A 24,421-nucleotide genomic window follows, 5' to 3' on the forward strand; every position below is an offset into this window, starting at 1 on the left:
TCTATTCTGATTTTTTTTTTCTTTCTTTCTCTGAGGAGCTAGCCAACTTTGAACAACCTGGCAGTCGCAGTTAGGTAATATAACCTACCAAAAAAAAAAAAAATGAGCATTGTGTCTCTTTAGGGAAAAAAAAAAGTATAAAAGAGACAAAAAGTCAAAAAGTTCTTGCCGCGAAAGTGTGGGAAGGCGCGCGCATGCGCAAGCGATCCATTCTCAAGGTTTTGTTTTTTTTTTACTCCGCTCCCTCCTCGCCCCGCCCCGCCCCACCTTCGAAAGCGGCCACTTCGGAGGAGGGCGTTCCCCACCACGCCACGCCCCTCGTCTCACGCCTTCCTTCCTTCCTTCCTTCCTTCCTTCGCTCTCCCCCCCTCCCCTCCTTCGGGAGCGTGCGTCGTCCGGGCTTTGCTGATTGGGTGCCGCCCTCCAGGTGGTTTTTTTTTTTTTTTTTGCATAACTTCGCTCCTCCTCCTCCCTCAAGCGGCGCGCGAGAAAGCGCGAGCGCCTTTGCGGGGCGGGGCGGGGCGGGGCGGGGAGGGGAGGGGGGGGAGTAGGAGGAGGGAAGTGAAGAGGAGAAGAAGAAGAAGAAGAAGGCGGGGGGGGAGAGAGCGCGGATTGGTTGCTAGGACGGTGACGTCAGCGAGCCGGGGACGAGGGGGAACGGAGAGAGACGCGGAAAAAAGGTCAAACTGAAGGCGAGCCGGAGAAGCGGCGGCGGCAGCGGGCGGTGGGAGCGGCGCCCCTTCCCGGCAGGTACGGGCGGGGAGGGAGGGAGAAGCGGGGGACCCGTGGCCACGCCCCTTCGCCACGCCCCCTCGCTCACCTTGGGGAAAGGGCACGAGGGTCGCCCCCAACGTGGGCCGGGGTGTTCCATTCTCCCCCAAAGTGGGGGGGGGCTACTTGTTCTTGCCTGCCCCAAAAGTTGGGTATTCCCCCTCACCCAAGTCTTCCCCATGTGCCTCCTCCCCCCCATGCAAACCTTCTCTATGGGGTAGCTTGCCCCCCCCATATGCTCAATCTGGATGTCACCCCTGTTTCAGCATCCCTATAAGCCCCCCCCCCCAAAAAAAAAAGTCTAGGAAGCAGCACTTTCCTTTTTGGGGGGGTGTCCACTGGGTAATGGCTACTTCTTCCTCCCTTCCCTAACTGTCCATCTTGGTCTTATTTTTTCAAACTTGCCAACTTTTAACTTCCAATTCCCAGAATTCCCCAGCAGGCATGCAAGAAATCCTTGATGCCTTAAAAACAGGGGTCCCCAAACTTGGCAGCTTTAAGACTTGTGGACTTCAACTCCCAGAATTCTCCAGCCAGCAGAGCTTTGGGAGCAGCCAGCTCCCAAAGCCAGCTCCAGCCAGCAGAATTCTGGGAGTTGAAGTCCACAAGTCTTAAAGCTGCCAAGTTTGAAGACCTCTGCCTTAAAAGAAATGCAGAGTTCTTGGAGGCGCAAAATGCTTTAAAAAGAAGTGAATCTCAAGCAAATGGCTCTTAAGAAAGTGTGCCCCCCCTTCTCTCTCTCTCTCTCTCTCTCTCTCTCTCTCTCTCTCTCTTTCTCTCTCTTTCTCTCTCTTTCCCCTTTTGCCCTTCAAGGATCCCGTCAGCTTCCATAGCGATGGAGTTCTTCTTCCTTTTCTTTTTCCTTCTCCCTCCATAACAAGAAAAAGAATAGAAAATAACTTTTCCTTTTGGCAGGCTTTTCTTTTGATTTTCCTCTTTGGGGCTGCCTTTCCGGACTTTTTCAACGCAGTTATCGGTACTCTGTATTGAAAACTTCCTCTTTAAAGGTTGTCCTGCCTGACATTTGAAAAAGTGGAGGGCAAAAAAAAAAAAAAAGTATTGTTTGGATATGGTTTCTCCTCCGGATGGGTGGATAAGAGCTGCTGGTGGTTTGTTTTTTTTTCTTTTTCTCAAGCCGAAGAAGGCCACAAATGGAGGCCAAAACCCGTGGCTTTGGAAGGGGATGAAAGTCAAGTTGGCATGGAAGAATAACAGAATAACAAAGTTGGAAGTCTGTGGAGATTCTCAATCATCCAGGTCATGGTTGTCCCAAAAAGTGCTTTTCAGTCAGAGCTGAAGAAGCTTCTTGGATGAGAAGCGAAACGTCTTCAAAGGAAAAACCCAGAAAGTCCGGTTGTTTCTTGAAAAAAAACACTTTTGGGACAACAAAGTTGGAAGGGACCTTGGAGGTCTTCTAGTCCAACCCCCTGCTTAGGGAGGAGACCATGTCAGACAAATGGCTGTCCAATCTCTTCTTAAAAACTTCCAGTGTTGGAGCACCCACAACTTCTGGAAGCAAGTCCTTCCACTGATTAATTCATCTCACTGTCAGGAAAGAAATGTTTTTGGTGTCTGTAGATCAGCCCCCTGAAAACATTTACATGGGGGAAAGGCCAGGTTGGATCCTGTTTTGGCTCTAAGCAAGTTGTAACATCGTTCTGTCCTGCATTTTGTGCATGCAATATTAAAACTGGATTTTCTTTTCTGTCTTTTCCATTTACTATGGAAGAACTGAGCTGTAAGAAGTTGGGTTTAGGCTTGGTAGCTTCTGTTCATTAAAGATAAGATAGCCCTCAAATTACAAGCATTCATTTAGTGGCTGTTTGAAGTTACACTGAAAAAAGTGACTTATGACTTGTTTTTCACACTTACGACCATTGGAAGCATCCTACAGTCACGTGATCGAAATTTGGGCAGGCTGGCAACTGGCCTGTATTTATGACGGTCGCAGTGTCCCGGGGGTCAAGTGTTCACTTTTGCGACCTTCTGACAAGTCTTAGTCAATGAAGAAAACAGATTCCCTTAATAACCGTGTTACTAACTGAAATTGCAGTGATTCAGTCAACAGCTGTGTTTCAAGAAAGGTCGTAAAATGCAGCAAAACTCACTTAACAGCTGTCTTGCTTAGCAACAGAAATTCTGGACTCCATTGTGGTCGTAAACTGAGGATTATTTTATGTACTTGGGAGAGAGAGAAAGGTTGGTTGTTAGCCTGTTGTTTACATAATATTGAGGAAGTGTTATGAAGTTGAAAGAGATTGCAAGGTTGCAATGACCATTTATATACCTGGATTGAAGTTGTAATTCAGCGTGTTTGTAAAAACATCAGTTCTATATAGTGAAAGAGATGGAGAAACATCAGATACCAGGGATCAGCTCTGTATAATAAGCTCTGTCTTCCTTCCTGAATGCAAATGGTAAAAAGTCAGATGTTGGGGTTTTGATTTCAGAAAGATTACTTGCGGGGAAGACACATGAATATTTTTGTTGTTGGGGGAAAAAAAAAAGCCCTTTTATGTCTGATAAGGACAGATTAGGCCTTAAAAAAAAGAGCGCTTTGTTCACAGATGGTAAAAGCCAGAGTAACTAAAAAGAGAGTTTTTTTGTGCAAAAGGAAGGCTTGAGTTTACTTTTAAAAACTTTCTGCTGACAGCAAGTTTCTTTTTTTTAAAGAGGAAACTCAGTGAACATTGCTGTTTAGAACGAACATTTTAAGAGTTTTCTGAAATGGCTTCATTGCAAAGGTTTCACGCTCAGATCTCTGAAGATTATTCCTTGGGGTTTTTTTAAAGCATGCATGTCGCCCTTTTTTAATTCATGTTCCCAAATAAACCACACTGATGGATCCACATGTAATTTACGTGGAGCTCAGCACATCTGGAAATTGCCTTTATTTTTCGTTAACGTGAAGCCACCATATGTGTGCAGCCTGGCGATGACACATTGGCACGTTTAGGGAGGAAAGCATCTGGGTATGCAAGTGAACAATGGTTTGAAATGAGATTGAAGTGTTCCTAGGGTGAGAATGGATGAAAAATGCTGCGTTCAGCTAACCACAACCTGACTCCTCCAGAGTCAGCTGAGGGTTTTGTCACAGCCTAATCTTAATTTGTTCCCCCTCCAAGATTAAGCTTGCTGACTTCAGGTTATTTTTCTATCTCCTCCCTTCTCCCTACATCTCCATTTGCAGGACAGCCATAAAGAACGCTGATGAGATCAAAATTCTTCCCTTTAATGAAAAATAAACTTTTTAATATTTTCACTTTCGGGGCAAAGTTTCCTCCCAGCTGGTTTGCCTTCGGAGACTTTCCCAACGATTCATGGAATAAAGATTGACAGATGATTGATTCATTTAATTACTATATAAAATGCTTCAATCGTTTCCTACTCTGGATTTCTTATTCCTGAGGATATATTACCATAGATTCTGCTTAATGAGACTGGGCTATGACTAATTAGCAAAACTAATTAGCGGGAATTTAATTTGGGGGAAGAGGGAATCTCTTGGATTTTTTTTTTTTTTAAAGAGTGTGACTATCACCGAGATGAAAGAAAGTGCTCTTTAATCATTGTGATTTAATGCGATATGGTGATTTACGGTACATTCCCAGAGAAAAGTTAATAGGTACTGTTATGTCCCAGAACAGAGGAATGGTTTCAGGAAAGGAAGTGAAAATATTAAGGCTCAGCAGGCTGAATTAAAAAATAAACAGCTGTTCGTTTATTTTAATTTGCTCTGCAAAAAATGCAGAAGCAGTTTCAAAGTTACACCTTGGGGTATGTACAAGAAGGCGTTGCTGAATAGTTTCAGATATGATGGATTTCAAACATCAATTTTCCAAGCTAATTGACTCTTTATAAGATCAATAGGTAAGAAATCTCGGGGTATAGCGGCTGAATTTGAGTGATAAAATAAGAATATAAAAAGCTTTACCAAAGGTCACTCAACTCAAGAGATTTTCTATTATTACTCAGTGGAAGTAATTGTTACTCAATGGAATAATAGAATAATAAGCCTGCGTAGGTTTATTAATTCTACTTTTGCAAGTCAAAGTGTAATTTGCATGGAAAATGGTTGAAAAGGAAAAATGAAGAGAGTTGTGGTAAAATAAAATCTGAAAAAAAGTAACAGACCTCTAGGCTAAACTTTATTTTGCAATATAGATAAGAAATATAATATATTGTTTGATTGTAGAAGCAACAGAAATTTTGCTTACTCATGTGGGGTTGTAAATTGAGGAGAACCTGTATTTTGCTTTCGTTTTTGTTTTAACTATGTAGTATCACTATTGTAGATTATCACCTTTCATAATTTCAGATTTTATGGTTAATTTCTTTTTGACTTTGAAAACTGATATGTAATACAAACTGGTGGGATGAGAACTCAATAAGTAAGGGGAGGGGGAAAAGGTTAGAGGAGCCCCTGGACTTATGGGGCCTCAGGAAGCCCATAGTTTTCCCACCAAGCTTTCCAGTTTTAAGGAATAAGTATTTTGAGATTACACCATTGAATAGTTGATAAAGTTGGATATAGTTCTTTAATTTGCAATAATTAACTTTATCTCTACTTCTCTAATGTCTGAAGCTGGGAAAATAGTCTTGTTTTTCCAGCTTCAAATATTAGAGAAACAAAGATAAAAGTTAGATAAAACTGATTAGATGAGAACATTACAAATTTTGAAAGTAGTATTTTATACATTAAGAGCGGCATGGTGGCTCAGTGGATAAGATGCTGGGCTTATTGGCCGGAAAGCCGGCAGTGCAGGTTCGAGACCCGGGCACCATGCAACGGGTGAGCTCCCATCCTCGCCCCAGCTCCTGCCAACCTAACAGTTCGAAAGCGTTCAAATGTGAGTAGATAAATAGGTACCACTTTGGTGGGAAGGGAACAGCGTTCCATGATGTCATGCTGGCCACATGACCACGGAAATGTCTTCAGACAGTGCTGGCTGAATGACCGTGAAATGGAGTCGTAAATAACTAGTAAAGTAAAATCCACAGGGACACCTTTACCTTTTACTTTACACCTTTTGTTTTTCTTGGGTAATTTTTCAGAAATCCAGAAAAATGAAATCTGACTTTTTTTAAAAAAAATGTTAGCACCTAAACTAAAATGATTCTGAAAATCACTTTTAGAATTTATAGCAACACTTATTACCCCCCCAGGTATATATAATTAAAAATATTTTTAAGGTTACGTATTTTAGAACACATTTCAGCTTCTCTTAATAAAAATTCATCTTGAAACATGTCACGTTTCATGTAGATCAATATAACCTCTTCTGTTATCTTACTTCTGACCTTACGGCGTTCTAAAACTCGTGATTGGGGGACAGCTGCGGGAGGGCATTCGAGATTCATTTTGAAGTTGCAAAACCTGTTCAACCACATCTGCAGTTAACCTTCACCGAGTGGTAGTTCCTTTATTGCAAATTAAAGGAAAAAGGTAAGACAGAAAAAGCGTGTCCAGTTGGGATGGTTGATAGAAAGAAGGAGAAATCCTCATCTCTTTATTTATCCCGTGCTGTGTGCCCTAATAAGTGGGTGATACTGGAAGGTGCGTTCTTGTGAAAGAATTAGAATATCAGTAGGTGGATCCGTTTTCTCTGTTGATGGAACAGGCCTTGGGAACTGCTATATCTTGGCATCTTCTTCCCTTGGGGGAAGAGAGAGAGAGACAGATGTTTTATCTCCTCCACCCTTCCAGGTGTGGCCACTGCCCCATAAGCAGTATCTGTATACCTTGTGCAGCAAAATATCCCCCACGGCGTTTTCAAGAATTGGATCTGTAATTTCAGGTATTCCCGAAAATAACTCCATTGTGCAACTTCTGTAGGCTAGCAACAAGTACTGACAGTTCCCCTACAACCGTTCCTCATTGGTGAGTTGAAAGTCTTCTCCTTCCATCCTTGAAACCTATTCCGTCACAAACTTTGCTATCCCCGTTCCTGATCCCTAACCTTCCTCTGTGGTCTGTCTTTGTGGTTACCTCACGTGCTTCCATGATCAGGTGGTAAAGCCTAGGACCTTCTATAGGATAGAGTACAGTATTGTGTTTTGTTACAGAATAACAGAGTTGGAAGGCATCTTGGAGGTCTACTCCAACCCACTGCTCAAGCAGGAGATGCTATCCAGGGATCGGCAACCTTAAACACTCAAAGAGCCAGAAAGATCCTAACTGGAAGCCCCCATTCAATTCTGGAGCCAATCGGAAGTCTGGTTCCCCCACCATAGTCTCCTCCTAGCATGGTGTCCTTTCTCCTCTCTCTGTCCTAACCAAAAGCCCTATCAATTGTGGAGCCGACCAGCAACAGAGAGCCGCAACAGAGGGATGAAAGAGCCACATGCGGCTCCAGAGCTGTGGGTTGCTGACCCCTGCGCTATACCATTCTAGACAAGTGGCTGTCCCATCTCTTCTCAAAATCCTCCAGTGATGAAGTACCCAAAACTTCTGAAGGCAACTGTAAGGAAATTTCTCCTTAGTTCTAGGTTGCTTCTCTCCTTGATTAGTTCCCATTCATTGCTTCTTATCCTACCTTCAGGTGCTTTGGAGAATAGGTTGACTCCCTCTTCTTTGGCAGCCCTTCAAATATTGGAACACTATCATGTCACCCCTAGTCCTTCTTTTCATAAAACTATACAACGTCAGTGGTCAACAGAGTGGAGATTTTGTACATGTTAAGGCTGTCCTCACATGGTGTCAGAATAAGCAGGAGCAAGAATTGAATTATTTTAGCATTGGGGCAACTATGGGAGATATCAAGTGTGACTCACTCATGGGGTAGAGACCATCTGAAGACAGCTTCGTAGAGATATCGTAGAACAAACAACTTGCTAAGGAATAATTGTACCCTGATTAGGTGCATGTGAGAACATGACTGTGCTAACTGTTTGTGGACTGCATCTTAGAAAGTGCCGGTTTCTAGGCAGAGTTGTGCAATAATGAATTTGGGGCTTAAATAGATGAGTCTGGAACGTGTGTGAGAGTTTTATTGTGTTTCTAGTCTAGAATTTACTGTCTGGACATTTAAACTTTAAAGCACATTGCCGCCTTATGAAAGGTTGTACTAGCACATGGGTCGGCAGCCTTAAACACTCAAAGAGCCACAAAAGTCCTAACTGGAAGCTCCCCACGTTCAACTCTGGAGCCGACCAGAATTTGGTTTCCCCCACCATAGAGTCTCTTCCTAGCATGGTGTCCTTTTTCTTCTACCTATCCTAACCGAAAATCCTATCAATTGTGAAGCCGACTGGCAACGGAGCCGCAGCAGAGGGATGAAAGAGCCACATGCGGCTCCAGAGCGGCGGGTCGCTGACCCTTGTACTAGCACAATGATAAGGAGGCTGAGGAATCATTGGAAGTCTTCTGAGCAAAAGAGGACAACAATTTGGCCCTTTCAAGACATTTTTTTTTCATTATCCGTTAAATGCAAGAAGTGCTTGGAACCTACGTGATTTGTTCATTCCTTCTTCGTAATCTTTACCCTTTCTGATTTTGAAAAAGAAATATTGCCTTATACCTTTCTTTCCTTCTCCATTAGGGTTGCACAGACCTATAAATTCAAAGGAGGGAGGAGTATTAGGCATATTTCCTACCTTGAGTTATTTTTAAAACAAACAAAGGTGGAATTACAGGTAGGCCTTAAATTACAACCACAATTGAGCCCAAAATGTTATGTTGTTAAGTGAGAAATTTGTTCAGTGAGTTTTGTCCCACTTTCGTTGCCACATTTGTTAAGTGAATCACTGCAGTTGTTAAATTAGGTTGTTAAATGAATCTGACTTCCCTATTGACTTTGCATGTCAGAAGGTCGTAAAAGGGAATCACATGACCCTGGGACACTGCAGCCGTCATAAGTGTGAACCAGTTGTCAAGCATCCGAATGTAAATCTCGTGATCATGAGGATGCTGCAACGGTCATAAGTGTGAAAAATGGTCATAGGTCACCTTTTTCAGTGCCATTGTAACTTTGAACAACTAAACAACTGTTGTAAGTCGAGGACTATCGGTATTAGTCCATTGTTGTACTGTTCCTTGTCTAATGCTGCTGTTTGGTTTAAATCCTTCCTATATTAACTGTATCAAGAAAGGTGTAAATCAAATAGTTTGAATTTCCTTTCTGTATAGAAACACAAATGCACCACAGGGAACAAATATTTTATTAATGGTGTATTATTCCTTAAAAAGGAAAAGGCTTAACCTGTATGCATCATCTTATACATATTGTCTTGTTTTCTGGCCTATACATAGACATACTAGGCAACAAAGCTAACAGTTTTCTGTACACCTACTTCTGTAATTTTTAATTGAGATCCCAGTTTAATTTTTGGAATGTCCTAGTAATGTTTGAGCCTCTCCTTGGTTATTTTCAGCATCATCTGATTGCTATCATCTTCTATGTGTCAGGCTCAGGCATGCAAGGCCATGTCCACACATGAATTAAACTGATGTGTTGCTAACCAGCCTATGCACAGGAATCTTCTCAACTCATGGTTAGCACCTGTTTGGAATTAGATAAGGGTCAGTGGAATTCAAGGAAGGTTGGATTTTTAGTCCTGCTTGTGGCTATGTAAGGATTCTAGGCTGATCCCTCTTTTAACTCCGCCCCTAGTTTCTACCACTCCTGTTCCTATATTATATTTTGTCAACATCCTTATTCCTGTGTCTCAGTCAGGGGTGGGTTCTACTTATCTCCGCTATCAGTTCGCAACGGGAGCGCGCACATGCACAGAAGCTTCTGCGCATGTGCAGATCGTTCATGATGGCGTCCGGGCGGGTGGGCGGAGCCTCCCGCCACCGTTACTACCGGTTCGCAAGAATCGGACCGAACCGGGAGCAACCCACCACTTGTCTCAATCCTCTTTAAAAGTATGCTATAGCCTCAATAGTAATTTATTTACTTCCATTTTGCCATTGCCTGACTCCGGAATATCTCTAAGCAGCTCATTATATAAAACAGAATATAGAAACGTTACGGGAAGAGCTCGCTTACCGACCGTCTGGTTCAGGGACTGTTTGGGCTTCATCCCAGAGGGAGGGGGCCATGGCAGAGAAGCCCTGCTTTCTGGGTATGCTTACTGCACACCTACTCCCTTGGTCCTTACCAGCAGGGCAGAAACCACAGGAAGGTAGGTAGTCCTTCAAATGACAGGGTCCAGAGTGGATTTGATTTAAATCAGGTCAATTTAAAATCACGATTTAAATCATGATTTAAAATCACGAGTAAAAAGGCTTGATTTAAATCGACTCAATTTAAATCATAATTTTTAAAGAGCAACCTCTGACCTGCTGTTGACTTGCCGACAGTCCCAATATTGCAGAACATACAGCCTCACGCTACATGCATGCATGCAGGAGAACATCATGATATCTCTGTCAAGTTATTAGGAACTGAGTCTGATTAGTCAATGTTTAAATTTTACAAGGCCTGCCCTATCCTCCTGTAACCATTTTCCTGGTCGTAAGAGATGTTTCTTGGAGGAAAAAGTATGTCTGGAAGATTTCGTATCATACTAAAAGCTACGGAGATGAATATCACCAATGCTGAAAGCCAACGAGTTAAATGAAATTCCAGCTGTTCTAGGATAAGCCATCATTAGCCAGGAAGGACACAGGAAATTGCCTTTTCAGTCAAATTGTTATTTGTGGCCCTTTGTTTTTAGTGACCCATATAGTTGGGATGAGTGTAGATTTGATGCTTTTTTAATAGAGCCTGGCTATGAGTGATCTCCTTGATTATCAGAGGTCACACAACAACTTGTCTGTAGAATAGGGCAGCCGTTGAAAATTCAGATGTTATCCACTGCTGTTCAAGAACAGGGAGTGTATATTTAGAAATTACAGTACGATGAAGCTGTAGTATGACGTTATACACAACGGCAGCCTGTATTTGCGACCTCCTTCCCTCTGGCCTAGATTCTGACTGCAGCACTGCCGTGTAACAAGCTGTTTCCTTTTCAAAAGGGATAAGGCTATCTTTCAAGGAAGCGGTCAATGGATGGAAAGTAATCAAGGAGAGAAGCAACCTGGAATTAAGAAGAAACTTCCTAACAGTGAGGACAATTAACCAGTGTAATGGCTTGCCTCCAGAAGTTGTGGGAGCTTCATCACTGGAGGTTTTTAAGAAGAGACTGGACAGCCGCCTGTCTGAAATGGTATAAGGCAGTGATGGCTAATCTTTTTGCCATCGAGTGCCAAAAGCGGGGGAGTGCGGGAGGGGGGGTCGTGCGTGCGTGTGCCCACGCGTGCGTGTACCCATACCCATAATTCTATGTGCCCTGCCCCAAGGTGGATTTGATTTAAATCGAGTTGATTTAAATCACAATTGAAATCATGATTGAAATCACTAGTAAAAAGGCTTGATTTAAATCAACTCGATTTAAATCATAATTTTTAAAGAGCAACTGTCATCTCTGCTACTCCTTTGACCCACCGTTGACTCACCGATAGTCCCAGAGTTGCAGAATATACAGCCTCGTGCTACATAACTAAGCTCCATTTCATGCTGAATAAACTAAATTATTTATGTACCGTAAATAGAAAACTATCTTACGATAGATTTTTACCCCAAAAGTTCTTTATTAAAATAAATTCGATAAAAATAAAAAAAATCCGATTTAAATAAAAAAAATCTGATTTTTTTGATTTTTTAAAAAAAATCATTGATTTTTATCCACCCTGCCCTGCCCCCTGCGCATGCGTGCACGACCCCCCACACGCTCCCCCCCGCTTTTGGTACGCAATGGCACGCTGGGCCAGGTGGGCCCGTTTTTTCGCCCTCCCCAGGCTCCAGAGGCTTTCTAGGAGCCTGGGGAGGGCGAAAACGACCTTCCCCATCCCCCTGGAGGCCCTCCGGAGGCCAGAAACAGCCCATTTCCCAACTTCCAGTGGGCCCAGAAGGCCCGAAAATCAGCTGGCTGGCATGTGCTTGCGCACTGGAACTGAGCTAGGGCAACGCTCGCGTGCCCACAGATATGGCTCCGCGTGCCACCTGTAGGTTCCCCATCACTGGTATAAGGTCTCCTGCTTGAGCAGAGGGCTGGATTAGAAGACCTCCAAGGTCCCTCCCATCTCTATTTTGATTGAATGAATGAATGAATTCACCTAGCCAGTTCTGCAAGGATAGCCATTTTCTAAGTTGTGCCTTCCTTCCTTTCTGGAAAATTAGATTTTAGTGTTCAGTATTTGGATGGTGTGAGTTGTAGTATATAAGAAAATCAACCAAAATGTTGGTTAAACACAGGTAGTCCTTGACTTACGACCACAATTTAGCCCAAAATTTATGCTGCTAAGCGAGACATTTGTTAAGTCAGTTTTGCCCCATTTTACAACCTCTCTCGCCATAGTTGTTAAGTGAATCATGGCAGTTGTTAACTTAGTTACTTAGTTGTTAAGTGAGTTTTGGTTTTTCCGTTGACTTTGCTTTTTCAGAAGGTCACAAAAGCTTGATCACATGATCCCGGGACATTGCAACCGTCATAAAGGTGAATCAGTTGCCAACTGTCTGGATTTTGACCACCTGACTATGGGGATGCTGCAACGATCATACATGGGAAAAATGGCCACAAGTCACATTTTCCAGTCCTGTTGTAACTTTGAAACGGTCAGTAAATGTATTGTAAGTCGAGGACTACCTGTAGACTACCTGCCTGAGATTTTAAAATTTTAAAATGATTTTAAAATCATCTTTTTCCAACCCAGCCTGTTTTTTAGTCGATGCATCCTTTCTTTGGAGAAAGCTGTGTCTTTGTGCCCACACACCTGAGAAATTGTACGTGCATCAGTCGTGAAAAACATGTCATTTTATTTGCTCAGCCTCTGTAAGAAATTATTAATAATAATAATAATAATAATAATAATAATAATAATAATAATAATAATAATAATAATAATAATTTTATTTCTATACCGCCCTTCTCCCGAAGGACTCAGGGCGGTGTACAGCCTATTTAAAAACAGACAAAACAACAATATAAAATTTAAAATAATTAAATAAATTGGCTCAGATTTAAAACCCCAAAAAATTTAAATACCCCAATTTAAAACTATTGTGTTGATAGTCCGGCCTGGCGGAACAACAGGGTCTTCAATGCGCAGCGAAACACCCGGAGGTCGGAGATCTTACGAATTTCCGGGGGCAGTTCGTTCCACAGGGCTGGGGCTCCCACAGAGAAGGCCCTCCCCCTGGGTGTCGCCAGCCGACATAACTTGGCCGATGGCACCCTGAGGAGACCCTCTCTGTGGGAGCGGACTGGTCGGTGGGAGGCTATTGGTGGCAGAAGACGGTCTGCCTGTTTCCTGAAATATATCTCTTACCAATTTTCAGAGTGGCCTAAATCTAGGCAAAGTTGAGGGTAGAAGCACTGAGTTATAAACATTTTCCCTGTCTTGGAAGCTTTCCTTGCTTGTCTTAAACGGGACCGCGGGGGTGACATGAAATTACTTACGGATTGTACTACGGTGACCTCCTCAGCCGGTGATGGATGGCCTTACACAGCTTTGCCTGCGACCTTGGAGATCAAAGCAAAGATACCATGTGTTCTCTTAGGTAGATATTCAGTGTTGTGCCCTGAATTCCCAGAAGAGGCATTTTTTTACAAGCACGCAGTCTTCAACATATTACTTTTCCTTTTTATCTGTCTGGTTGGATGCCGACCGTTCCTGACTGGTACTGTAATTGTTGCTCCCAGCAAAGCTCCTGTGGAAGAGTCTAATTTTAAAGACGTTGGATGGAAGTTTATATTTTCCTCAAGGGGTTATAGAGCAGCAGCAGCAGAAGAGAAAGCTGACAGAAAAGCGTTGAAGTTCACTGATCCCGATGAAATTGTGTCAGGAAAAGACATCATTGCGCTAACAATTTAGATCCCTCACCAAGGAATCTAGTTTTGTGCAGGGTGGATAAAAATCAATGATTTTTTTAAAAAAAATCAAAAAAATCAGATTTTTTTTAATTTAAATCGGATTTTTTTTTATTTAAATTGGATTTTTTTTTTTATTTTTATCGAATTTATTTTAATAAAAAACTTTTGGGGTAAAAATCTATCGTAAGATAGTTTTCTATTTAAGATACATAAATCATTTAGTTTATTCAGCATGAAATGGAGCTTAGTTATGTAGCGTGAGGCTGTATATTCTGCAACACTGGGACTATCGGTGAGTCAACAGCGGGTCAAAGGAGTAGCAGAGATGACAGTTGCTCTTTAAAAATTATGATTTAAATCGTGTTGATTTAAATCAAGCCTTTTTACTAGTGATTTCAATCATGATTTAAATTGTGATTTAAATCAACTCGATTTAAATCAAATCCACCCTGTGTCATTTTGTAGTGTCTAGCCTGACAAAGACACACAGACTTTGGGAACAGTTTGGCTCCATTTAAAGTTTAAAGACAGGTGGAATTTCACTTAGTGACCGTATACTTAGTGACCGTTCGAAGTTACGTCGGCACTGAAAAAAGCGACTTACGACCGTTTTTCATACTTAGGACTGTTGCAGCATCCCCATAGTCATGTAATTTACATTTGGATGCTTGACAACTGACTCACATTTACGACGGTGGCAGTGTCCTGGGGGGGGAGGGGAGTCATGGGATCCCCTTTTGCGGCCTTCTGACAAGCAAAGTCAATGGGGAAGCCAGCTTCACTTAACGACCGTGTTACTAATTTAACAACTGCAGTGACTCCCTTGACAAATGTGGCAAGAAAAGTCGTAAAATGGCACAAAACTCGTTTTAACAAATTTCTCACTGAACAACATAAATTCGGGTGGGCGGGGTCAATTGTGTTCACAAGTTGAGGACTATATCTGTATATCTTGGGAGTCTTTCACAAACAGGAAATAATATTTTCCCCCCTTTTTTTAAAAAAAAAAATCTTGATTGTCTACAACAATGGTTCTCAAAGCATGATCTAACGGCCCTGGGTGTCCCCAAAACCCTTTCAGGGGAGTCCATAAAAATTAAAATAAATATTTTAACATTTCTCCATTTCAATTTCTCATACAGTAAATGTCATTAAATATAACTCACATAAACTATATGGGGTCCTTGGTGCTCTCTGAGCTTGTTCGTTTCCTGCAGATATTTCATTACTCAACTATTATTTTATTATTTATTAATTCGATTTATATGCCGCCCTTCTCCGGAGACTCAGGGCTGCTTACAATGCATTAAGCAATAGCCTTCATACTTTTGTATATACCTGCTTAGTAGGGCTTTTGGCCCCTCTTAAGCAGTGTTCTTTTTTATACAAAGTCAGTTTATTGCCCCCACAATCCGGGTCCTCATTTTACCTACCTTGGAAGGATGGAAGGCTGAGTCAACCTTGAGCCTGGTGAGATTTGAACTCGCACTAATTGCTGGCAGCTGGCAACCAAGTGCTACTTTAACAGCACTTAGTCCACTGCGCCACCAGTGAGGACGTTACCTAGTTGGGTAATGAAATATCTGCAAGAAAACAACCAAGCTCAGAGAGCGCCAAGGACCTCACAGTTCACCTCTGAGCTACAAATATTCTCTTCTACCCACATAAAGCCAAATTTTTTCAGGTCTTCAGTTATTTCCATGGTTTAGGACCTGAGTACTTACGAGACCACCTGCTGCAACCGATAACCTCCCACCAACCAATATGCTCTCACAGAGTAGGCCTACTCATAGTACCATCATTAAAACAATGTCGTCTAGTAGTTCCAAGGGAGATAGCCTTCTCTGTGGGGGCACCTACTCTTTGGAACAAAATACCCCCTGGAATACGAATAATCCCAGATCTTCACACTTTCCGACGTGCCCTGAAGACCTTTCTGTTTCAACAAGCAGGGCTAGCATAAACATCTAAATTCTATGCCAAGGTCTTAGCTGATACACTAAGTTGACTCAATTTATTATTTACTGTTTATATATATATATATTATTTTATATATATATATATATATATATATATATATATGCATATTCTTTCTAGCCAGGTTTTACCTATGTAAACTTAGTTGTTCTTCAGCCCTAGGTTCTGTGAAATCTCATTCACAAGTTCTTGGGCCCTTTTTCTGCTGCCAAACTGCAACTCTGTGTTGCTTCCTGGGAGACCCAGATAGCTATTTCTACCTCTTAAGGCGTCATCAGTGGGCCACACCCACTTCCCAATTATCCTCCCTGTAAAAGGCATAATGTATCTTTTTTCTTTTTTCATAGGCTTTTATGTGCATATTCTTTCTAGCCAGGTTTTACCTATGTAAACTTAGTTGTTCTTCAGCCCTAGGTTCTGTGAAATCTCATTCACAAGTTCTTGGGCCCTTTTTCTGCTGCCAAACTGCAACTCTGTGTTGCTTCCTGGGAGACCCAGATAGCTATTTCTACCTCTTAAGGCGTCATCAGTGGGCCACACCCACTTCCCAATTATCCTCCCTGTAAAAGGCATAATGTATCTTTTTTCTTTTTTCATAGGCTTTTATGTGCATATTCTTTCTAGCCAGGTTTTACCTATGTAAACTTAGTTGTTCTTCAGCCCTAGGTTCTGTGAAATCTCATTCACAAGTTCTTGGGCCCTTTTTCTGCTGCCAAACTGCAACTCTGTGTTGCTTCCTGGGAGACCCAGATAGCTATTTCTACCTCTTAAGGCGTCATCAGTGGGCCACACCCACTTCCCAATTATCCTCCCTGTAAAAGGCATAATGTATCTTTTTTCTTTTTTCATAGGCTTTTATGTGCATATTCTTTCTAGCCAGGTTTTACCTATGTAAACTTAGTTGTTCTTCAGCCCTAGGTTCTGTGAAATCTCATTCACAAGTTCTTGGGCCCTTTTTCTGCTGCCAAACTGCAACTCTGTGTTGCTTCCTGGGAGACCCAGATAGCTATTTCTACCTCTTAAGGCGTCATCAGTGGGCCACACCCACTTCCCAATTATCCTCCCTGTAAAAGGCATAATGTATCTTTTTTCTTTTTTCATAGGCTTTTATGTGCATATTCTTTCTAGCCAGGTTTTACCTATGTAAACTTAGTTGTTCTTCAGCCCTAGGTTCTGTGAAATCTCATTCACAAGTTCTTGGGCCCTTTTTCTGCTGCCAAACTGCAACTCTGTGTTGCTTCCTGGGAGACCCAGATAGCTATTTCTACCTCTTAAGGCGTCATCAGTGGGCCACACCCACTTCCCAATTATCCTCCCTGTAAAAGGCATAATGTATCTTTTTTCTTTTTTCATAGGCTTTTATGTGCATATTCTTTCTAGCCAGGTTTTACCTATGTAAACTTAGTTGTTCTTCAGCCCTAGGTTCTGTGAAATCTCATTCACAAGTTCTTGGGCCCTTTTTCTGCTGCCAAACTGCAACTCTGTGTTGCTTCCTGGGAGACCCAGATAGCTATTTCTACCTCTTAAGGCGTCATCAGTGGGCCACACCCACTTCCCAATTATCCTCCCTGTAAAAGGCATAATGTATCTTTTTTCTTTTTTCATAGGCTTTTATGTGCATATTCTTTCTAGCCAGGTTTTACCTATGTAAACTTAGTTGTTCTTCAGCCCTAGGTTCTGTGAAATCTCATTCACAAGTTCTTGGGCCCTTTTTCTGCTGCCAAACTGCAACTCTGTGTTGCTTCCTGGGAGACCCAGATAGCTATTTCTACCTCTTAAGGCGTCATCAGTGGGCCACACCCACTTCCCAATTATCCTCCCTGTAAAAGGCATAATGTATCTTTTTTCTTTTTTCATAGGCTTTTATGTGCATATTCTTTCTAGCCAGGTTTTACCTATGTAAACTTAGTTGTTCTTCAGCCCTAGGTTCTGTGAAATCTCATTCACAAGTTCTTGGGCCCTTTTTCTGCTGCCAAACTGCAACTCTGTGTTGCTTCCTGGGAGACCCAGATAGCTATTTCTACCTCTTAAGGCGTCATCAGTGGGCCACACCCACTTCCCAATTATCCTCCCTGTAAAAGGCATAATGTATCTTTTTTCTTTTTTCATAGGCTTTTATGTGCATATTCTTTCTAGCCAGGTTTTACCTATGTAAACTTAGTTGTTCTTCAGCCCTAGGTTATAAAAGCCTATGAAAAAAGAAAAAAGATACATTATGCCTTTTACAGGGAGGATAATTGGGAAGTGGGTGTGGCCCACTGATGACGCCTTAAGAGGTAGAAATAGCTATCTGGGTCTCCCAGGAAGCAACACAGAGTTGCAGTTTGGCAGCAGAAAAAGGGCCCAAGAACTTGTGAATGAGATTTCACAGAACCTAGGGCTGAAGAACAACTAAGTTTACATAGGTAAAACCTGGCTAGAAAGAATATGCACATAAAAGCCTATGAAAAAAGAAAAAAGATACATTATGCCTTTTACAGGGAGGATAATTGGGAAGTGGGTGTGGCCCACTGATGACGCCTTAAGAGGTAGAAATAGCTATCTGGGTCTCCCAGGAAGCAACACAGAGTTGCAGTTTGGCAGCAGAAAAAGGGCCCAAGAACTTGTGAATGAGATTTCACAGAACCTAGGGCTGAAGAACAACTAAGTTTACATAGGTAAAACCTGGCTAGAAAGAATATGCACATAAAAGCCTATGAAAAAAGAAAAAAGATACATTATGCCTTTTACAGGGAGGATAATTGAGAAGTGGGTGTGGCCCACTGATGACGCCTTAAGAGGTAGAAATAGCTATCTGGGTCTCCCAGGAAGCAACACAGAGTTGCAGTTTGGCAGCAGAAAAAGGGCCCAAGAACTTGTGAATGAGATTTCACAGAACCTAGGGCTGAAGAACAACTAAGTTTACATAGGTAAAACCTGGCTAGAAAGAATATGCACATAAAAGCCTATGAAAAAAGAAAAAAGATACATTATGCCTTTTACAGGGAGGATAATTGGGAAGTGGGTGTGGCCCACTGATGACGCCTTAAGAGGTAGAAATAGCTATCTGGGTCTCCCAGGAAGCAACACAGAGTTGCAGTTTGGCAGCAGAAAAAGGGCCCAAGAACTTGTGAATGAGATTTCACAGAACCTAGGGCTGAAGAACAACTAAGTTTACATAGGTAAAACCTGGCTAGAAAGAATATGCACATAAAAGCCTATGAAAAAAGAAAAAAGATACATTATGCCTTTTACAGGGAGGATAATTGGGAAGTGGGTGTGGCCCACTGATGACGCCTTAAGAGGTAGAAATAGCTATCTGGGTCTCCCAGGAAGCAACACAGAGTTGCAGTTTGGCAGCAGAAAAAGGGCCCAAGAACTTGTGAATGAGATTTCACAGAACCTAGGGCTGAAGAACAACTAAGTTTACATAGGTAAAACCTGGCTAGAAAGAATATGCACATAAAAGCCTATGAAAAAAGAAAAAAGATACATTATGCCTTTTACAGGGAGGATAATTGGGAAGTGGGTGTGGCCCACTGATGACGCCTTAAGAGGTAGAAATAGCTATCTGGGTCTCCCAGGAAGCAACACAGAGTTGCAGTTTGGCAGCAGAAAAAGGGCCCAAGAACTTGTGAATGAGATTTCACAGAACCTAGGGCTGAAGAACAACTAAGTTTACATAGGTAAAACCTGGCTAGAAAGAATATGCACATAAAAGCCTATGAAAAAAGAAAAAAGATACATTATGCCTTTTACAGGGAGGATAATTGGGAAGTGGGTGTGGCCCACTGATGACGCCTTAAGAGGTAGAAATAGCTATCTGGGTCTCCCAGGAAGCAACACAGAGTTGCAGTTTGGCAGCAGAAAAAGGGCCCAAGAACTTGTGAATGAGATTTCACAGAACCTAGGGCTGAAGAACAACTAAGTTTACATAGGTAAAACCTGGCTAGAAAGAATATGCACATAAAAGCCTATGAAAAAAGAAAAAAGATACATTATGCCTTTTACAGGGAGGATAATTGGGAAGTGGGTGTGGCCCACTGATGACGCCTTAAGAGGTAGAAATAGCTATCTGGGTCTCCCAGGAAGCAACACAGAGTTGCAGTTTGGCAGCAGAAAAAGGGCCCAAGAACTTGTGAATGAGATTTCACAGAACCTAGGGCTGAAGAACAACTAAGTTTACATAGGTAAAACCTGGCTAGAAAGAATATGCACATAAAAGCCTATGAAAAAAGAAAAAAGATACATTATGCCTTTTACAGGGAGGATAATTGGGAAGTGGGTGTGGCCCACTGATGACGCCTTAAGAGGTAGAAATAGCTATCTGGGTCTCCCAGGAAGCAACACAGAGTTGCAGTTTGGCAGCAGAAAAAGGGCCCAAGAACTTGTGAATGAGATTTCACAGAACCTAGGGCTGAAGAACAACTAAGTTTACATAGGTAAAACCTGGCTAGAAAGAATATGCACATAAAAGCCTATGAAAAAAGAAAAAAGATACATTATGCCTTTTACAGGGAGGATAATTGGGAAGTGGGTGTGGCCCACTGATGACGCCTTAAGAGGTAGAAATAGCTATCTGGGTCTCCCAGGAAGCAACACAGAGTTGCAGTTTGGCAGCAGAAAAAGGGCCCAAGAACTTGTGAATGAGATTTCACAGAACCTAGGGCTGAAGAACAACTAAGTTTACATAGGTAAAACCTGGCTAGAAAGAATATGCACATAAAAGCCTATGAAAAAAGAAAAAAGATACATTATGCCTTTTACAGGGAGGATAATTGGGAAGTGGGTGTGGCCCACTGATGACGCCTTAAGAGGTAGAAATAGCTATCTGGGTCTCCCAGGAAGCAACACAGAGTTGCAGTTTGGCAGCAGAAAAAGGGCCCAAGAACTTGTGAATGAGATTTCACAGAACCTAGGGCTGAAGAACAACTAAGTTTACATAGGTAAAACCTGGCTAGAAAGAATATGCACATAAAAGCCTATGAAAAAAGAAAAAAGATATATATATATATATATATATATATATATATATATATATATTAATAATAATAATAATAATTATTATTATTAAGGGCGGTATAGAAATTCAATTAATAATATAATAATAATAATAATAATAATAATAATAATAATAATAATAATTTTTAAGGCAGTAAAGGCATCCTGAGGCTACCATGTTTGAGAACTGGTGGTTTGTGGGACATTAACCAATTATAGTTGCTGCTCAGTTAGAACTTATTAACAATATGTTTGAATTCTACAGATAACATAATAATGCAAATTTATGCAAAAGCTAAATTTAATATTGAAACAGTCCTAATACCAAGATGTAAGTTTTCTACGTATACCCTGTTTCCCCCAAAATAAGACATCCTCTGATAATAAGGTCAATTGGGCTTTTGAGCGCATGCGCTAAAATAAGCCTCCCCCCAAAAATAAGCCTTCCCCAAAAATATTTTAAATGCAGAGCTGGAAATCGGGTAAGACGGCAAGAGGAGCCCCATGCAGGGCTCCACGCGGCCCAAAATAATAGGACCTCCCCAAAAATAAGGCCAAGCGTTTATTTCGGGGTTCAAAAAAAATATAAGACAGGGTCTTATTTTCGGGGAAACACGGTATAGATTCTCAGTCATCCAGGTCATGGTTGTCCCAATGGTGCTTTTTCAAAAGGAAACTGGACTTTTTTTTTTTTTGTGAAGATGTTTCCCTTCTCATTCAAGAAGCTTCTTCAGTTCTGACTGAATGACTCAGGATGGAAGAATTTGTATTCCTTGCAGTCATCTGGTCATTAGCATTCTTTCTAAGAGTTGCTGAGGCCACTTGAAGGTTTTCTACATTTGGCACCTGTCACGAAACTGTCGTTTCCTGACACCTAGTCCAAAATGTGGCAATATGGATTTTTGCCGTGCTGCTGGACTGAACCAAGAAACCATACATACCGTATTTTTTGGAGTATAAGACACATCTTCCCCCCCCCAAAAGTGAGTGAAAATTTACGTGCGTCTTATAGACCGAATATGGGCATTTTTGATCTCCTGAACCCACTGCGCGTTGCGTTTTCGCCCTTCCAGGCAGAAAGCACTCTGCAGGCCAAAAACCGGCTCGATTTTTGCAAAAACGGGCCTTTTAGACCACTGCAGAGTGCTTCTGGGGGTCTGGCAGGGCTAAAACGCGACTTGCGGAGGCCAAAAACTATTTTTTTTCTTGTTTTCCTCCTATAAATTTAGGTGCGTCTTATAGTCGGGTGTGTCTTACGGTCCGAAAAATATGGGTATATTCATTTTCTCATTGTTAGCTCAGATCGAATCAAGGTAGGAGGGTTATCATCTTCTAAATGGTTGAATGTTTCTAGAAATTAACTTTCTAAACTGCACGTCTAGGGCTGATTCATCCATCCATCATCACAGAAGACTTCAAATCTCCCTGTCGTGAATTGACTCATCTCTCACCTAAGAACAATATTGTATGCATCAATGAAGTTTGCCTTTTAATGTCAGGTGAGGAATGTTTATGCTAAATGTCAACTGCATGCAGAAAAGCCATCGTGGTGAACTTTCACTGCCTCTTATCTCAAGGTTAAAGAGATGATGTCAGAAATAGAACACGGGATTTTTTTTTTTGCACATGAATCATCCTTTCTTGTGTCTTGTTGCTGTCTGTCCATCCCTCCATCCCCCCCATGAAGAAATCTTCTAAAAAGTACAACTTTGACTTCTTTTAAAGAAACAGCAGTTGGAATGTTTGCCAAGGAGAAAGAGTGTGTATAGATCTTCTGGCTCATTCAGCTCTTCAGATGACTTGGAGGTCAGAATAATTTTATTAAAGAACACAACACGTTGCATTCATGTGCTGCTGGGTTCCACGTCAAGTCCCAGCAGTTGACAGGGATAATTAATAATTAAAAAAAAAATAATTGGAAAAATACAAAGTGGAAATCAGTCAGAATATACAGGTGAGCAATATGCCCAGTGATGTCCATTCATCTGCCGAATGCCCATGGAAGAACTCAAGTCTTCGGTAGCTTCTGAAAAGCCATCAACAAAGGGGCCCATCTATATTCCAGAGGAAATTTCCAGTTGGAAAGGTTTTGTTGTTGTTGCTGTTGTTGTTGTTTTGCATCCATCCATACAATATTCTTCCAATAGTCTTCTGCTTTATTCAGGTTGTTGTGACCTGAATAAAGTAACATTATTGTAATGACTTACAAGACACAATTAGTTCCAAACAAACCTATTTTATTGTTAACAGCTGAGAATTAAGTTCATTCCAAGCTGAGTCCCAATTAGTTGCAAAACAAGTCCTTTGGAAGGAGTCATTCGGTATAATCACCAACCTTTATCTTCTTTGACACCCTGCCAAAGGCCTTACTTGGCAAAGCCCCACAGAGTTCAGAAACAAACAAGAGATGCCGACTGGAAACAGAGTTAGCAATGTTGCTTTCCTGCAAAAGGCCCAAGTGCCTTTGTTTCTCTTTTAAGCCTTATAGGAAGGGCCAATCATCTTCGGGCCTTACTCCCGAGTCGTCCCTTTTGCTATAGCTGCTCTTGCCTTCTGGCAGCTCTTCGTATGCGTGCACTAGGAACAGGCTGCTCCTCTTCCTCTGCCTCTCTGCTGTCCCACTCTGGGGGCTCCGGAGTCTGCACATCACTCCCAGATGGCCCTGGCCCCATCTCTGCCTCCGACGCAGAGCCCTTGTCCGGGCCTTCCCCAGACTCCAGGACTGGCCCACGTTCCTCCCCAGCCTCCTCACTGTCCAATTCTCCTGCCAGCTCTGCAGGCTGCTGGCAGACCACAACTTAAAGAAGAGACTGGACAGCCACTTGTCTGAAATGATATAGTTCTGCTTGAACAGGGAGCTGGACTAGAAGACCTCCAAGTTCCCTTTCAGCTCTATTCTGAATCACAGATGACCTTTCTAAAGTGTAGATGGGTAGTAGTGTTCTTTTCTGGAGATTAGAGGCCTTCTTGCAACTCTGCCAGGAACACCATTGGTGTTTGGTATTCTGTTGATGGTAGTCTGACACTAACATAAGCCAATGCAAGAGAGGTCTTTATTTCTTTATTCACTGATTTGATTTCATTTTATAGCCGCCTATCACAGCAAACAACTCAGAATTCAAGTTCTTTACAGTTGCCTTGGGATTCTTTGAGAGGCCTTGCTCTTGGAAATGGTCTTGGTTGGTTGGTTGGTTGACCACTCCCAAGGAGAATACAGTTAATCCTCGACTTACTACCATTCCTTTAGTGACCATTCGAAGTTACAATGGTACTAAAAAAAAAGTGACATGACTGTTTTTAAGAACTGTGGTGGCGCAGTGGTGAGAGTGCAGTACTGCAGGCTACTTCTGCTGACTGCCGGCTGCCTCCAATTTGTCAGTTCACATCTCACTAGGCTCAAGGTTGATTCAGCTTTCCATCCTTCCGAGGTGGGTAAAATGAGGACCCAGATTGTTGGGGGCAATATGCTGACTCTGTAAAACCGCTTAGAGAGGGCTGTAAAGCAGTATATAAATCTAAGTGCTATTGCTATTTTCACACTTACAACAGTTGCAGCATCTTAATAGTCATGTGATCAAAATTTGGCTGCTTGGCAACTGGCATGTATTTATGACGGTTGCAGTGTCCCGGGGTCACGTGATCCATTTTTGGGACTTTCTGACAAGCCGAGTCAATGGGGAAGCCAAATTCACTTCACAACTGTGTTACTAACTTAACTGCAGCGAATAACAATTGTGGGAAGAAAGGTGGTAAAACGAGCCAAACTCACTTAACGGCTGTTTCACTTAGCAACGGAAGTTCTGGGCTCAATTGTAGGCACAAGTCAAGAACT

At 42.0% G+C, this 24,421-nt stretch overlaps 1 long non-coding RNA gene across 2 annotated transcripts in view; it reads left to right on the top strand.

The window, feature by feature from the left end:
• Positions 1-638: 638 nt before the first annotated feature.
• The window catches only part of LOC139314617 (uncharacterized), a 35,887-nt gene continuing 12,104 nt past the window's right edge, over positions 639-24,421 (top strand). Inside the window, exon 1 of one of the 2 annotated variants that reach the window (XR_011600195.1) lies at positions 639-750. This is a non-coding gene — a long non-coding RNA (uncharacterized lncRNA). Of the gene's footprint in view, positions 751-21,997; positions 22,089-24,421 lie in introns of those variants that run through there. The other variant, XR_011600196.1, reaches the window with a different exon arrangement.

This window comes from Pituophis catenifer, unplaced genomic scaffold (assembly GCF_029215685.1).
Source record: "Pituophis catenifer annectens isolate HBS135680 unplaced genomic scaffold, rPitCat1.0.hap2 SCAF_3, whole genome shotgun sequence".
Lineage (NCBI taxonomy): Eukaryota > Metazoa > Chordata > Lepidosauria > Squamata > Colubridae > Pituophis > Pituophis catenifer.